This window comes from Podarcis melisellensis, assembly GCF_964234715.1.
Source record: "Podarcis melisellensis genome assembly, chromosome: 9".
In the NCBI taxonomy this organism is placed as follows: Eukaryota; Metazoa; Chordata; class Lepidosauria; order Squamata; family Lacertidae; genus Podarcis; species Podarcis melisellensis.
The window spans coordinates 24,523,206-24,538,958 of NC_138541.1; positions in this window are offsets into that span (position 1 = coordinate 24,523,206).

The following is a 15,753-nucleotide window of genomic DNA, read 5'->3' on the forward strand; positions in this document are numbered from 1 at the left end:
GAGAGCTGGGTGGGCTAGCTTCTTGGGGAATGGTCAAGGCTCAGTATTAGAGCATCTCTGTTGCATGCAGAGACTCAGCATCTTCAGTTACGGCTAAGACAGACCCATGTCTGAAACCCAGGACAGCCACTGCCAGGCAGTGTAGACAATACTGAGCTACTGTAGGTGGACCAGTGGCCAGACTCAGTATAAGATAGCTTTGGTTTGTTGCTTTTGCTCACTAGCAGAGATACATCAAGTGGGAGCATTCACAGGAAACCAGTAACCATGGCTTACAGACAGACATGGTACTATGTCAGGGGGGTGCCAGGGACAGACATTGGTTTGAGCTTTCGTTATCATTGTTGGAAGCTGAAGATAGTTTGATGGAGATTTATCTTCCTAGGGGTGGTATCCAGTTAATGTATCCTGTCAATGTAAGGATTTCTGCTTGGGCAAGGGGACTTGTCCCTTTCTCCTTCCCCTGCATATTCCCTGCACCCTCAACAAATCTGCTCCAGAGGGCTAGGGGAACCCCTAGAACAAATGTGCAGGGCACATGCGGTGGGGGTTGGGGGAGAGAACATGGGAAGCTGCCTTATAATGAGACATAGGAGCATAATAATAGCCTGATGGATCAGGCCAGTGGCCCATATAGTCCAGCATCCTATTCTCACAGTGGCCAACCAGATGCCTGTGGGAAACCCACAAGTGGGATTCAAGCACAACAGCACTCTCCCTTCTTGGGGAGAGCTGGTGTTCAGAAGCATTGCTGCCTTCAACTTTGGAGGCAGAGCACAGGCATCATGGCTAGTAGTCATCAATAACCTTATCACCCATGAATTTGCTCAATCCGCTTTTAAAGCCATCTAGCATGGTGGTCTGGGACGCGGGTGGCGCAGTGGGTTAAACAGAGCCTAGGACTTGCCGATCAGAAGGTCAGTGGTTCGAATCCCTGCAACGGGGTGAGCTCCCGTTGTTCGGTCCCTTGCTCCAGCCAACCTAGCAGTTTGAAAGCACGTCAAAGTGCAAGTAGATAGATAGGTACTGCTCCAGTGGGAAGGCAAACGATGTTTCCGTGCGCTGCTCTGGTTTGCCAGAAGCAGCTTAGTCATGTTGGCCACATGACCCGGAAGCTGTACGCCGGCTCCCTTGGCCAATAAAACGAGATGAGCGCCGCAACCCCAGAGTCGGCCACGACTGGACCTAATGGTCAGGGGTCCCTTTACCTTTTTAGATTGGTGGCCATCACTGCCTCGCGTGGGAGCGAAGTTCAGAGTTTAATGATGCACTGCATGATTGTATGAAATGCCTGACATTGTTTATTTATCAAATTGAGATCCCGCCTTTCCCCCCAAAGAGCCTAGGGTGGCCTTTCATTTAGTTTAATACATAACCATGTCAGTGCTGCCATTTTATGGTCCGTGAGATCAAGAAGAGGAACCAAGAGCTCTGAGGTGACAATACCTAGTGTTGTATTTGGGTCTCCTCCAAGTCTGCAGTTTTATATTTCTGAGGTGGGATTCTGTAGAAAGAGGGGTGGCTCAAGTGGTCAAAACAGTGTCTTGGTTAAGTTCATGACTCTAGCAAGTCTGTAAAGTATATTTTGCATGACGAAAGTGTGGACTAACGGGTTGGAAACTAGCTGGAGATGCTTCCAGGGACTAAAGGGGACAGGCCTTCCCTGGTCTACTGGCTGGAGTGAGGCCTTCCCTTGTCTACTGACTGTCATCAGTGAGTGTAAAAACAGACCTGGGTTGGGAAGAGACATAGAGGTTTCCTTGCTCTCTGTTTGGAATTCAAAGCTATGGTTTTTCGGATCCTCCTAGAAACTTAATAGGGCAACAAGATCTGCTGGAACAGATCTTGTTCTATGAGCCCTTCCACCCTACGCTCAGCCTAAATATGAGCTGTGAGCCCTTCCACCCTACGCTCAGCCTAAATATATGCATAAATAAAACCATATATCACAAAGACATTGCCATCTCCTTTGACCCTCTTTCTAAGGATACCAAACACAAGGAATGTGCTGGCATGCTTGAAATGTTTCACTGCGTGGAGATTTGGGTGCTTGTAACAATATTTATAGAAGGGTCCCTAATAAAAGGTTTGCAAACCACTGGTCTAACAAGACCCTGAACAGCTGACTCAAATAAAATATTCTCAAAGACTAATATTTATGCCTAGGGATGGGAGCTCTTCCAAAAAGTAAGACGCTAACACTTGTTATGGATTTCTGATCCATTGCAACGTTTCCTTTCCTGCTGTTAAAAAACATCTAGCTATCACAGTCCTTCCCTGCACACGGCACATAATTCTAATCTGATAACGTAAGTACTAGAGCAGCATGACAGAAGATAATGCACCTATTAAATGACCTGTGGGTCATCCAGATGAACTGCGGCATCATCAGTTTCCTTGAGCTTAGAGCTTTTTCCAGAGTGTTTCAAAAGAGCATTTTGCTGCCTGATGCACATGGTATGCCTCCTAATTTTGACTGCTGTGCTACAGAATGAGAGTTGGCCCAGTTTGGAGACAGACACCCTGCGGAAGGTGGCAGTGGCTGGGAGCCAAATGATCGGCCGACTGTACCAAGAACTTGTCTGTTTGCTAAAATGAGGCCGCAGCGCCATCTGCCAATTTGGATCCTGTTTGAGGCATAACATTGAATTATTTGTGGGTTGCCAAGTAGAAAAAGACAACAGGGCCTGTGGCCAAATCCATACTCGGTAGAAGCTGAATGTGAATGGAGGAAAGACCACCTTGTACCTGCTGTGAGTCTCTGCCCTTGTAAAGTCTGCTCAGATATCACTCAAATCTCACTAACTGATGTGAAAATAGGAGACACTGGGTTCAAAACTTCCATTTCTGACTAGCCCTGGACATCCATGACATCCATGGGTATCACAGCATCTTCAAAACACCTGCCAAAGTTCTTTGCTTCTCCCATGTTTTAAACTAGTTTTAGGGGAGTGTTCAGTTGCATGCTGTAATGGGAAAAGGGGGCTGCTCGTGAGTAAGCGTTTAAGCCCTCCAAGCTTTACCATCAGTTCCTAAACTCTCCCAGTCCGTGGAGCCATGGGTGCATGGCTACCTCAATCGTTGGCAGAATCCGTCAGTGGGCGCTTCTGGAATTTACGCCAACATAAGAGTTCCTTGACGGAAACTCTTCTTCTGGATTCTCTGTGTGACAGTTTCCTGCGCGGGGTGGGTGTCCCTAGCGGAGGTCCTGAGCCCTCCCCGCTGTTCTCACTGGAAACATCTTGGAGCCCTTCCTCCGACTGAGTTTCTGCAGGAACTCTCCCTCTCCCCCTACTGGTTCCTTCCTCCGCATCCGAAGGTCTCCTAGCCTCCTTGAGCCCTTCCACCACCTGACTCTCCGATGGCAGTTCCCTGACACATGCTTATTTTTTTGTGAAGAAGGTGAGATTGTCTCTTTTTTATCTGTTTTATATTTGGTGGGGGAGTAGGTTTTCATTTGAGCTTTTCCCATTTTGCCTCTGTGAAATGGGTTTGTGGTCTGTGCCCATGACAGTGTCATAGATTTGCAGATGTGAAAATCTGCACCACACAATGGAACTCACTGACTTTGGTTAAATTCAAGCTATTTAAAAGCACACACACAAAAGCACACACCTCTTATATTTCTGCTGTTCCTAGTACAAACTTTCCCTGTTCAATTCCCAGTGTTGGAAACTAGCTCATTTTGTGGCAACTAATGTTTGCAAATGCAAAAAAAGCAAACATTACAGGAGATGTTAGTCATCGCCATCAGCATTTGACTTGAAAATAGAAAACCTGTGCAAAACCACCATGTTCCAATTCATGTCGCTGCCACCAAAAAAACCCTGTTGGTCTGCCATAGTCAAAAAAAAAAAATAAAATCCTTCCAGTAGCACCTTAAAGACCAACTAAGTTAGTTCTTGGTATGAGCTTTCGTGTGCATGCACATACCAAGCTCATACCAAGAACTAACTTAGTTGGTCTTTAAGGTGCTACTGGAAGGAATTTTTTTTGTTTCAAAAAAACCCTGTAACTGAGTAGGGGTACAGGTGTGTACTGAGAAGTAGTTTCCCCCCCGCGAAAAATATTACGATGAACAACATCCAGTTGTTAAAAGTAAAATATTGTCACGCACCACCCCAATCTCTGCTGTGCGGTGCAGGATTCCAGGGGTCCAGGAGCTTACCCAGCGCTTGTGTTTCCTTTGTAAATGAGGCAAAGTAGAGACTGTAGTGTCTTTATGATATATGGTTTGTTTCCACATATATACAACCTGAGCCTATGATGGAGGGGATTCCAGCACTACACTCCAAGAAGGTCCAGCTTCTCCCACAGCTGCCACCTTGGATTTAGACTGCTAGCCCCCATTGCTCTGATACCTTCTTCTCCAGCTAGATGCCACTTGAAAACTAACTTTTCCTCCTGCTTCCATAAAGCTGAACTGCATTGCTGAAACTCAGCTCTGCTGAAGGAGAGGGCCCACCTCTCTGCCATCTGGTACAGAGCCTTGGCTAATGGTGCAGATCCCTGTCTTTGTTTGCTTAACGACTTGGCCATTACATTTCTTTTGTTCTCCTTGATGGTCTTCTCCCAAGCTGGTTTGGCCTGTATTTTAGCACTTCACTAAATCCAGCGCTTAGCAGTTCACTTCAATACTCCAAGCACTGAATAAATTCTAACATCTAGAAATTAGAAGGGGGGCCCAGCACCCCAAAAACTCATAACAATACAGAAGCAAACTTCACAAAGATTCACTCCCATCCACACAAACTTAAAGGGTTAAAAATGATCCCCAATGTATTGATAGAAATGAATGCAGAGCTTGTGGGGCCGTGTGGGCTAGCCCTGCTCTCATGCGTGCAGCATTCATGCTCTCACTGTCTGTGTATTTGGCTAGCATGTAATGCTGGTTCCCTTCTACTGATGGAAGGAAGACCCTGAGTGGACCAGTTGTTTCAGTTCATTGGTGGTGGCGGCAGTGGCAGTGTGTTTTCTGCACTTGCGTTGTATCTTTCTGATGGATGTGGTTTCTCCAGTGTCATTTACCTCTGTTTTCCTGTAGCTATGAACTCCATAGCAGGTATGCTGTGACAACCTGTCATTGGCCTGACTGCAGCTTACCTGAATGAAGCAGTGGGGCAGGATGGAGGTGAGGTCAGGGCTATGTGGATGCTCCACCTGTATATCCACGTAGCCCTGACTTTGTCATGACCCTTCCCTGCATCATCCAGGCAAGCTGCAATGACACCAATGTAGGACATAGCTGTCAACTTTTCCCTTTTCTTGAGAAGAATCCTATTCGAAATAAGGGAATTTCCCTTTAAAAAAGGGGAAAGTTGACAGCTATGATGAAGGAAGGCTGTCTCCATGGTTCTGCCCCACCCTGCCACCCGCCACTGTACATACTGATAACTTGGGTTGTCTGCCTGAGTGGCTTGTGTTTTGGTTTCTATATTTGGTCCATTGCTCCTTGTATAAACTGCACCTCTTGATTATACAGCATTATAAATATAGTCTCAAAACAGAAAGTGAAAAAGAGGCTAAACACAAGTTAAAAGAGGGTGCAAACAAGCAGAGCTTAAGAGAGCTGAACTGCACACGTTTCCTGCAACACTTAAATCTTTTGACAAATTTGTTATCTCCTTCTCGACTCTCCATCTGCCCTTCTCCTGTTTCACTTCCCTGTCTCAGAAGCCCAGTACCTTCATACCTTGACTTGCACCTGTTAGAACTGATAAAATATTGGTGGCCCTGTGGAAGCCAGTGGATTAGCAAGAGTACAAACAGGACAAAACTGTATTAAAAGATTAGGGGAGCTTAAATTTACTTAAGCACATGGAGCAAACTACAGAAACTGTTCTTAGCAGATAGTTTTATACAATCCCCAGCACATGAACACTGTCCTTGGGGGCTTCTGTCTACTTACAGGACAATGGTATGTGAAAATTGTGGGATTTCCTCTTTAAGGATCTGGTGGCACTCTTCTGGGTATTGTGTCTTTTTTTACATATTGTGGGCAGCATTTCCAGACCAAGTGGTGAATGTAAAAAAAAAAGTTCATAGAAACATTTGCCAACTCACTGTAAATCCCCTGCTCCTGCTTCCATTTTCCCTCGAAGGGCCTTTGTGAACTGACTTTTACCCTTATGTCTCAGAGGTACGGTAAATCCCATTGAATTCAGTGGGACTTTCTTTCAGGTAAGTGGGTATAGTTATGCAGACTTAGTTATGCACACCATGAAGTCTTAAAGCCCATCTTTGTTTTCATTGTTCAATATACATGCAAGGCTAGATTTGACTGAGCTGTCCTGCCAGCAGTATCCAGTGTGTGGACTCCTGCTAGCACAACAGGGCTTCCCCCTCCCTCTCCTCACCCCCATGCTTCCCCCAAATCCACTCTGGAGGGCTGAGAAAACTCCCAGAACAGTGCACAGGGTGAGGAGAGGAGGAGATCAGTAGAAATGCTTGAGCTGATGGAATGATTGTCATAATGTGAGCTTGAATTCCACCCTCACCTTTATAAGGTCACTTATTCTGGATAACTTTGTCCCCGTATTACTTGCCTCAAAGAAATCATAAAACCCTCATCACAATTGCTTGGCAATAACTTTACTAAGTCAATAAATGAGGAGAGACAGAGAGATCTGTGGTCTTTCCATGGAGTAGTCAATCACACTGTAAACAGGTTAGGCCACTTGATAGAGCTGTGTGAAAGCCAAGCCAAGTATTCTCTTCCTTTACATATTGTAGGAAAGAAAGTACCCTCTACACAAAATGTCAAGAGTTTCTCACAAGCCTGTAAATGTCTGTTTAATGGCCTGGGTACAATCCACACTGAAGCTTCTTTCATGTGCAGAGCATCTCTGTACTGTACTGATCTTTTTTGCAAATGCAATTGCTGCTCAGAAGTCACATTATATTTCCTTAACCACTGAAGCCAGGTTTTAATTGGCCCTAGGTAACACAGAATGCTTTTTAAGAAGATACAGCAGAGCACATTTGTATACTAAATAGACTTAACTCTCCTGGTTTCCCCCTCATCGATAGAAATGAAGTCTGATATTCCTGTTACTCAAGAGCCCTTAAAGAAAATTCCAAAGGTTGAACCCAGACCCAGTGTTCATCAGAGGCTTCCAGTGGAGCTGATTTTTCTAGCTTTCCCTATCCTCTGCAGGCAGCTCTCAGACCCACCTCCTATGCTGTTGTCTGTCATTACCACAAGATGTAGATATGTCCACCAGCTTATATGGCTTTAAAAGAGGATTAGATAAATTGATGGAGGATAAGGCTATCAATGGCCACTTGGATGGGAGGAAGCATGTCTCTGAATGCAGGCTTCCTCAACCTTGGCCCTCCAGATGTTTTTGGCCTACAACTCCCATAATCCCTAGCTAGCAGGACCAGTGGTCAGGGATGATGGGAATTGTAGTCTCAAAACATCTGGAGGGCTGAGTTTGAGGAAGCCTGCTCTGAATGGCTACTTCACTCTCAGAGGCATCAGATCTCTGAGACCAGCTGTGGTGAACAATAAGAGAAGAGAGTTATTGGTCATGTGTCCTGCTTGTGGGATTCCCAGAGGCATCTGACTGATCACTGTGGGAAACAGAATACTGGACAAGATGTGATGCAACAGCTCACGTCTGCCAATTTTCACATGTGCTGTTAAAACTTCAGTTTTCTGGAGGGCTTTTGGACTGGGTGGTAATTAAATTATTCACCAAATGGAATCCCTCTGTTCCGATGCAATGTGCTTCTGAATATCAGATTTTGAGGACAAACAGCTGGGTGGTTGTTACCTCCCCAAAAACATCTGGCTGACCACCTTTTGGAAGCATAATAGATAGATCAATCCAGCACTGGCAGGGCTATTATGTTCTGAATTAATCAGGCTTGTTTGGGAATAATGTGACTTTTTAAGAAAATGTAGTAAAGATCGAGTTACAGAATGAGCCAGTTTGCAAGCATTTCAGTCTGAAAGCTGGAAGAGAAATTACAAATGGCTTTCATTACATGCACTCAGAGCAAAGTCCTGGTGTTTCCAAAATGTACAATTCCAAGAGGACATCACTTACAAGTTGCAAGTGAGAATTATGGCAAAAGAAAATGTTTTTAAATAAACCAAGGCTCTCCATAAAGCAGCAATGTTTACACCCTAGGCAGTTCTAAGAATTAATGATCACTTGACAGCATTAAGAGCTGAGATGAAGAGGTCAGTGTTCAATTCCACAGGAAATATGGAGCCAGGGGAATTCTTTCTATTGTATTTCTTTGGGGTCTTAAATTTTCAGGACAATCAGTTCCATATTTCCTCCTCATTCTTACAGATGCTTAAATTTCCCTGCAGTGAGTTTTGAGGGAGGTGAAATAGCCAAGTAGTCAGGGCAGTGACCGCTTCTCCCTGAAGGTGGCAGGTTTGAATGCCTTTCAGCTTGTAGCATAGATCAACAATTTATTCTATAAGGAAATCAGGGAAGGGCCAGAGCTCAGTGCTTGGCATGTAGAAGGTTCCAGGTTCAATCCCTAGGAACCCCAGATAGGATTGGGGGGGGGGGAACTAATTTCTCTCCTTCCTTCCCTCTCTCCCTCCCTCTTACAAACACACACTTCTGAGTCTGAAAGGGTTGGATCTCACCAAACTCTGAGCATAGCAATGCCTTTCCTTCAGGAAAAAAATCTGTTCATAGAATGAATCCGAGGACTGATGCGATGATCAAGTCTTATAGTGAGCCAGACAAGTGACATATGCCTCTAGCTTTGTAATGCTTATGAGTCTGGACTCAGTCATCTGAGGGTTTTTTCCAACCTTCCTAACGTTCCCAGTCCTGTTTCCCCCAATTTGCTCTGTAAACCACCCTGAGGTTTGTTTGTTTGCTTAAGAAATGAAAAGGCGAGCTTGGCGTTTCTTAAATTAAATAAACAGCTAAAATCAAGGCATAGAATGCTTTCTGGAGCTGGCATATAGTAACATGGCCTGAATACAAACTGTAGTGTCCTGATTACTCCAGCCTTTGCCAACCTTCCCAGATGTGTCTGTTGGGGGTTGTAGTACAAAATAGCTGAACAGCACCAAGTTGATGAAGCCTGGGTTGCAGAGTTTACAGGAAACAGGTCTGGCGGCAGCTGGGGAATGGAAATTTAAGACTCCAAAGGCTAAGAATGGGGGTCTATTCATGGGAGCCACTTAACCCATTGCACTCTTATGTTCCAAAACAAGGAACCAATTGGTCTTCTGTTCTTACTCCACAAAGTTTGTTAGCCTTACATCAGAGCAGAACTTGTCCCAGTTCCATTTATGTTCTCTATGATTTGTCCTACTCTTTTTTCTTCTTTCCTTTGTTGACTTCTTTGAGTCTATCCAGATCAGCTCCTATGCCCTGTCAGCAGAAATCAAGCAAATGGCTACATTTTATTTCAACCTCCTAACTACACAAATGAATAAGAATCACTGTCCAAAGCTACTGGTAAGGTCTAATATTCCTTTTCTCATGCGGGTGATAGGGAGGAGATTTTTGAGCAGACGTTGTGGACCAGATCCAGGCCCTTTTGGAGGAAACTGATTTTCTAGATCTATTTGAATTGGAGTTTAGATCTGGTTTTGCTTTGATCACTCTGTATGATGACCTCTGTTGGGAGAAAAATGAGGAAATGTGTCTCTGTTAATTCTCATTGACCTCTCAGCAAATTTTGATACCATGATGTCCTTCTGCAGTGGCTGTCCATGTTAGGGGTGTGTGGCACCTCTTGCTGTAGTTCCAGTCCTATTTGGATGGTCATTTCCAGAGGGTGATGCTTGGGGAGTGCTCTTCAGCCTCATAGAGCCTTCAGTGTGAGGTTCCTCAGGGTTTAATTTTATCCCCAATGCTGTTCATCATCTTCATGAAACCGCTGAGCGGGGTTATATGGAGTTTCGGAGTATGTTGTCAGCAATATGCTGACGACACACAGCTCTACTTCTCCTTTACATCTACAGGGATGTCAGGGAATGTGCTGGACCATTTTCTTCCCTTGGAAATTGACTGGATGAAGGCTAACAAACTGAAGCTCAATCCAGATAAGAGTGAGGCACTGTCGGCAGTTCCCTAGATTGGATGGGTGGGAGGTGGTCTGCTCTTGATGGGTTACACTCCCCCTGAAGGAGCAGGTATCCCTTGACATGCGACTGAATTAGTCCTGTGACCACATGATCCCTTCAGTCCCTAAATACCAGAAATGGTTGCAGGCTGCTGTGAACTCTTTTCAGTTATAGTTCAGTTTACATAGAATTTCCTACATGTGATCTTATATAGCAGGGAGCAAGTGGAGAAAATAGCTGGTCAGGTCTCATGCATGATCTGTAGTGTGGTAATACTAAAGATTTGTCCAGATGGCAGCTGTGATTGGTCCCAGTAGGGAACTATCAATAAAAATTAGGATCACAGAAACACAGCAGTATAAAAAGTAAGCAGCAGCACAGGAGACCAAGTGTACAGGTGAGACCATGCCCTTCATGGCTGGATCAGGAACCAAGTGAGATGGGGAGAGAAAATAGGGGGGAAATGAACCACCACCACAGCAGAATGAAGAAGAATGAAGAATGCAGGACATCTAGCCTGTGCCAGCAAGCATCTATGACTTTCTGGAATAGAAACAATATAAATATAAAATTATGGGCTGCAATTCATTTTTCCTGGCAGCTTCATGAACAACACTGGAACAAAATACTTCACTACAGCTTAGTGGCAACTCAAAACTTCCCAGGTTTTGTAATTTCCCATAATGAAGTCATTTAAATAGAATAAAATAAACTCATCTGCTTAGTCTGTATTGGCTCCTATGATTTTGAAATTATGGTTCTTTCCCTCATTGCAAAATCACTTTCTTTTCTTCATTCAGATAAATAAAAGACTATATTTAGCCATCATGACTATTTTTTTATTCCATACTACCTATACTTGAGGTCTTGTTGGTTTATTTGATGTTTGGGTTTAAAGATAAGTAACGGCATTCTACAAATTTGCATGATTTCAGTGACTTATCCTATGAAAATTAGCAAGGCAATAAAAACTGAAGAGTGCTAATTAATGATCCACAGAGAACCCGTTGCAAAAGTCGCTAGGTGTGAATTACCCAATGACCTCATTTAGTTTGGGAGCTGCTATCTGATCTATGAACCAAGAAGCCACCAATTCTCATCTCTCCCTTGAACCTCATCTCTCTCATAGCTTACTATAATTTGTCAGCTCCAGACTCTTTCTACAATAATAAAAATAATGACCTTCCATAAAGTGTTGTAAATATTTTACTGAGATGATGTATGTAAAACAATGCATCATTTAAAAATAAGATAAAATTAATAGATCTATGTTGAGAATATGCTTATAATAGATGGACGGTAGGCATCAAGTCAGTGTAGAAGAATGAAAAAGCACAAGAAAATTTAATATTAAACCTAACTACAGTAACTACTTAACTGTTATTTGACCCAAATTAGGTAAGCAGGTCAGCTCAGAAAGTGGGTCAAATTCTCAGCTAATATGATTTGCCCACACACCAACTTTGACTTGTGTAGCCTGTTGAGACTTCCCATTTTTTAGCTGCCTCCATTCTTTCTGCTGCAGCTGTAAACAATGCTGCCATCTCATGGTGTTGTCATTAGTACAATAAGGTCTCTCACCTATGGGCTGACAAGATGTTTTCTGCTTCTAATGGCTTAAATATAGTTGCTTGCTATTTCTTCTTATTTCAACCAGTTGAAATTTGGCCTAAATTGTACCCTCTAGGAGGTGAGAATCTTTCAGTTGACTAGTCTGATATTAAGACAGTGCTGTGAGGGTTTGTAGTGTTTGTTTGTCACACCAAAACTTGCCAAATAAGTAGATTTTTGTGTTGCATCAGGAGGCATGTGATACAACACTGATGTTGAATTTCTCTGACCATCAGTCAGGTTGCCTAGATTACTAAGGTATTATTGCAGCATAAGACATATCTGCATGCTTCTGTTTTTCTTCTTCCTACATAATCCCCTGCTCTGATATATTTGCCACAAGCAGAACTCGCTGTTTTGCTTGCCACACACTCAGGAGACTTTGAGGGAGCTGGTAAATAAAAATAAAAATCTGCTTCTCACAAATGAGCACAGCCATTTTCCATGCTTGATTCTAAAATTGATCTATAGGCGCTCTCCAATGCTGTATCAAGAGTCTCCAACGTGGTGCCCTCCAGATATTGTGGACTACTACTACCACAAGCATCTCATTGATCATTGGACTTAACCATCCAGGGTCCATTACCTTTTTATTTTAATCAATATATTTATTGAGACTTTTGCTAGAACAAAATAGGACATACCATGGAAGTAACAAAAGTAAAGTCATAAGACATGACATAGGAAGAAATGAAGCATTTACATCCTGGTTCACTGAGTTCAGTATTGACACGTATGATGCGTCAGTTTCATAATTCTGTAATCAGGATTACAAGAAGGTGAAGAATAACAAAGAGCTAAAACAAATTTGTCATGATTTCCTCCATTCCATGCCACACACATTTAAATCTGGGCACAATTCAAAGTGCTGGTTATGACTTCCAAATGCCCTCATGACTTAGGTTGAGGCCACATTCTCCCATACAAGTTTGTCTGGTTTTTAATCTCCTCAGCAGAGGCCCTTCTTTCTGTCCCACCAACACCAGAAACACATTTGACAGGAACTACATAGAGGGCAGGAGTGCCAACTTGGCCTTATGACTGTGGGTGCCCAGGGCCATGGGTGCCATACAGTATGCATGGCCCTGGCACCAAAATTTGCGGGTGCATTCATGGGGAATTTTGTGGGTGCTCGGGCACTCAGGGCCCCATGAAGTTGGCACCTATAGAGGGCCTTCTCAATGGCTTCTCCTTGGCTCTGAAATTCCTTGCTAAGGGAGACACAACAAATTTTCTAGAGACTGTTCAGTTGGGAGCAAAGGCATTCTATTTAGACAGCACTTTGGCTTTTAGGGTGGTATCTACTAAATATGCAGTAGTTGGTGTTAACTGAGAGATTTATAGCTGAATAATACAGTACACATCATGGGGGGGGGTGGAGAATGTCCTAACTGCTTTGCTTTTATTAATTTGTTTTTACTTTGCATTTTCTTGCTGTTTCCTTGCATTTTCTTGTATCTATATTGTTGCACTTTGATCACCTTTAGGTGGAAAAGCAAGGTACAAATCTAACCAATGAATAAATAGTTTAGTTTGTGCATGAACACAGACCTCCCATGCTTTGGCAAATTTATCAGTGAAAAAGGTTGCAGCCCACAAAATTTTAGATGGCTAATGCTGGGCAACTCTTAATAGCAAGTCTTTGTGAGGGTGATCTTTTTCCAGGATGTGCAACAGGATCAGCTAAAGGCCAAAGTGGAAGATATATGAAAAACATGGGCTTTGTTGTTGCTTCTCACCCCCATACCATGCGTTTAAAGCCCAAAGAATCCTGGGAGCTGAAATTTAACCCTCACAGAGCTACCATTCTCAGCACCCTTAACAAATGACAATTCTCAGGAGTCTTGGGAGAAGCCATGTGCTTTAAGTGTACTTTAAATGTGCTTTAATGGTAGGTGTGATTGTGACCATAGTAGCTGGGGGTGAACCCAGGTAAGACCATTACTTCTGGAGGATGATTCTGATGAGTCTTTCTCCCTGCACATGACCTTGATCAAGATTGCTACTTGTCAATGAAAGAGTACCTTTAATGGCAACAATATTAAGGCCACTTTTAGGGCAGAAGCTTCCCATTTTTATTTAACACTACAAACAATCTCACCATGAAAGAAAGAAAGAAAGAAAGAAAGAAAGAAAGAAAGAAAGGACCTAACTGCTCACATTGTTTCCAGCATTTTGGCCTATATTGCTTTTGAAATCTATGCAACATAAGTTGTGCAGTTCCTGCAACATCTCCTATATATCAGTACATATGGTCAGTTGAAGCATATTGCACAACAGCCAATGATGTTTGCCCACTTGCAGAATGGAAATCTGCTTGCGTAATGGGACTTCCTATTTCTCTTCTCTGCAACTTGGGCCATTAAAAAAGTGGTTAGACCAATTCATGACTACAAGTCAAGCTGACTACACATTTCTTCCAGGATCAGGGACAGCATGTTTCTGAATACCATTTGCATGGGCATACTTGAGAGCATGCTATTGTGCTCATGTGCTTCATGTGGGCTTCTCATTAGCATCTGTGGAAACAGAATAATTGATCTGATAGGCCTTTGGTCTAATCTAGCAGGACACTTCTTGTGGTCTTATGTTCTTACATAGTAAGCCCCACCATTGCATAACTTCTGAGCAGATTCATATAGGATTGCAGTGTTAGTAGAACATCAGGTACAACCTCATGTTCCAGCCGTTTCTAATGAGATGGACCCGGACTAAGTAACTGGACCTGAGTACAATTGAACCTAACTGAAATCAGTGTTAAAAGTGGAAACTTTAGAGGAATTTCAGTAGCAACTACACATGGGGCAAGGAGAAGCCACAACAAACAGGCCAGTCTGGGAGGACCAGCTTTGTTCATTACAGAATTTCTACATACAGGGAATTCCCATGTAGTTGTTTGTGTGAATATTTCATGTAGATCAGTGATGATCTCCATGTGTGCACATTTTTGTGCTTTGTGACAATCTACATATCTTTTAAATTGGCCTAAGTGCTCCTTTCTCCCGGGCTGTGAGAGCAGTCGCATTTTTATTCAGAAATGGCTTCTCTGTAGGAATTTGACAATGCACAGAACAGCCCTTAGATTCATTTAAAGGTCTAATCTGCTATGTTCCTGGTGTTATGCAGCCATGGATCATGCCACAATCTTAGGGTTTTCTGACAGCCACCCAAATTGTTGAGTTTTCTTTGGGAAACCTAACCCCAAAATAGTGATTTTAAGCTTTTGGCACTGTTTCTGCTGCTTTTTCCATCGCGTTGCCATACGCCCAGGTTTTCCCTGACATTTTGTCGATTTGTCAAAATTCTCCCTGATACCATTTTTACATCCGAAAACCAGGACATGTCAGGAATTTTTCTGACGTATGGGGCAAGCTTAACAATCTGTTTGGTGTGTGGGGACAGGAGGGTTATAAATGGTTTGTCTACAGCTTTTCTTTGACCTCTTACCAGCATTGAAGTGATATGCTGTTAAATGTGTTTATGGGGAAAGGTGGGGCAGTGAGATAAATAAAAGTAACAAAAATCTCCAAAGGGTTTTCATTGGTAAAATCAAATGTGGAATCCGGTTCTACATATGATAACGGGGAAGTAAATCCCATTGTGTCCAGTCCTATAGACACTTGTGAGTAGACCTACTGAATTTAACAGGATTTACTTCTGAGTAAATAGGAGTGCATTCAGGAGAGTGTGCAAATTCCCCCCATAGGACTGTACATTGTCTCATAACTTATTTTTGTAAACTTTGCTGCATTAAATGTATATTCTGTACTTGACCTCCTTTGTAATGTTTCATTTTGATTATCTTCAAGATAATATTTTAGTTCCCTGTTAATTGTGTTTCTTTTGATGTATACTTTATATTTAACTTTATTCTGTAATGTTTTCTTCTGGACTGCTTTATTTGATGTTTTAATGTCGTCTGTAAATCACTTTGAGATTTTTTTGTTCTCAAGAACATAAAGCAGTGTAAAAATGAAAGGAGTAATAAAAAAATAAATAATAGTTCAGGTTTTGCAAATGCTAGAAAAATCCTCTTTAAAAAGAATGAAAGAAAGCTTGCAATCTAAGGATTTTTGTTAATCTGGGAA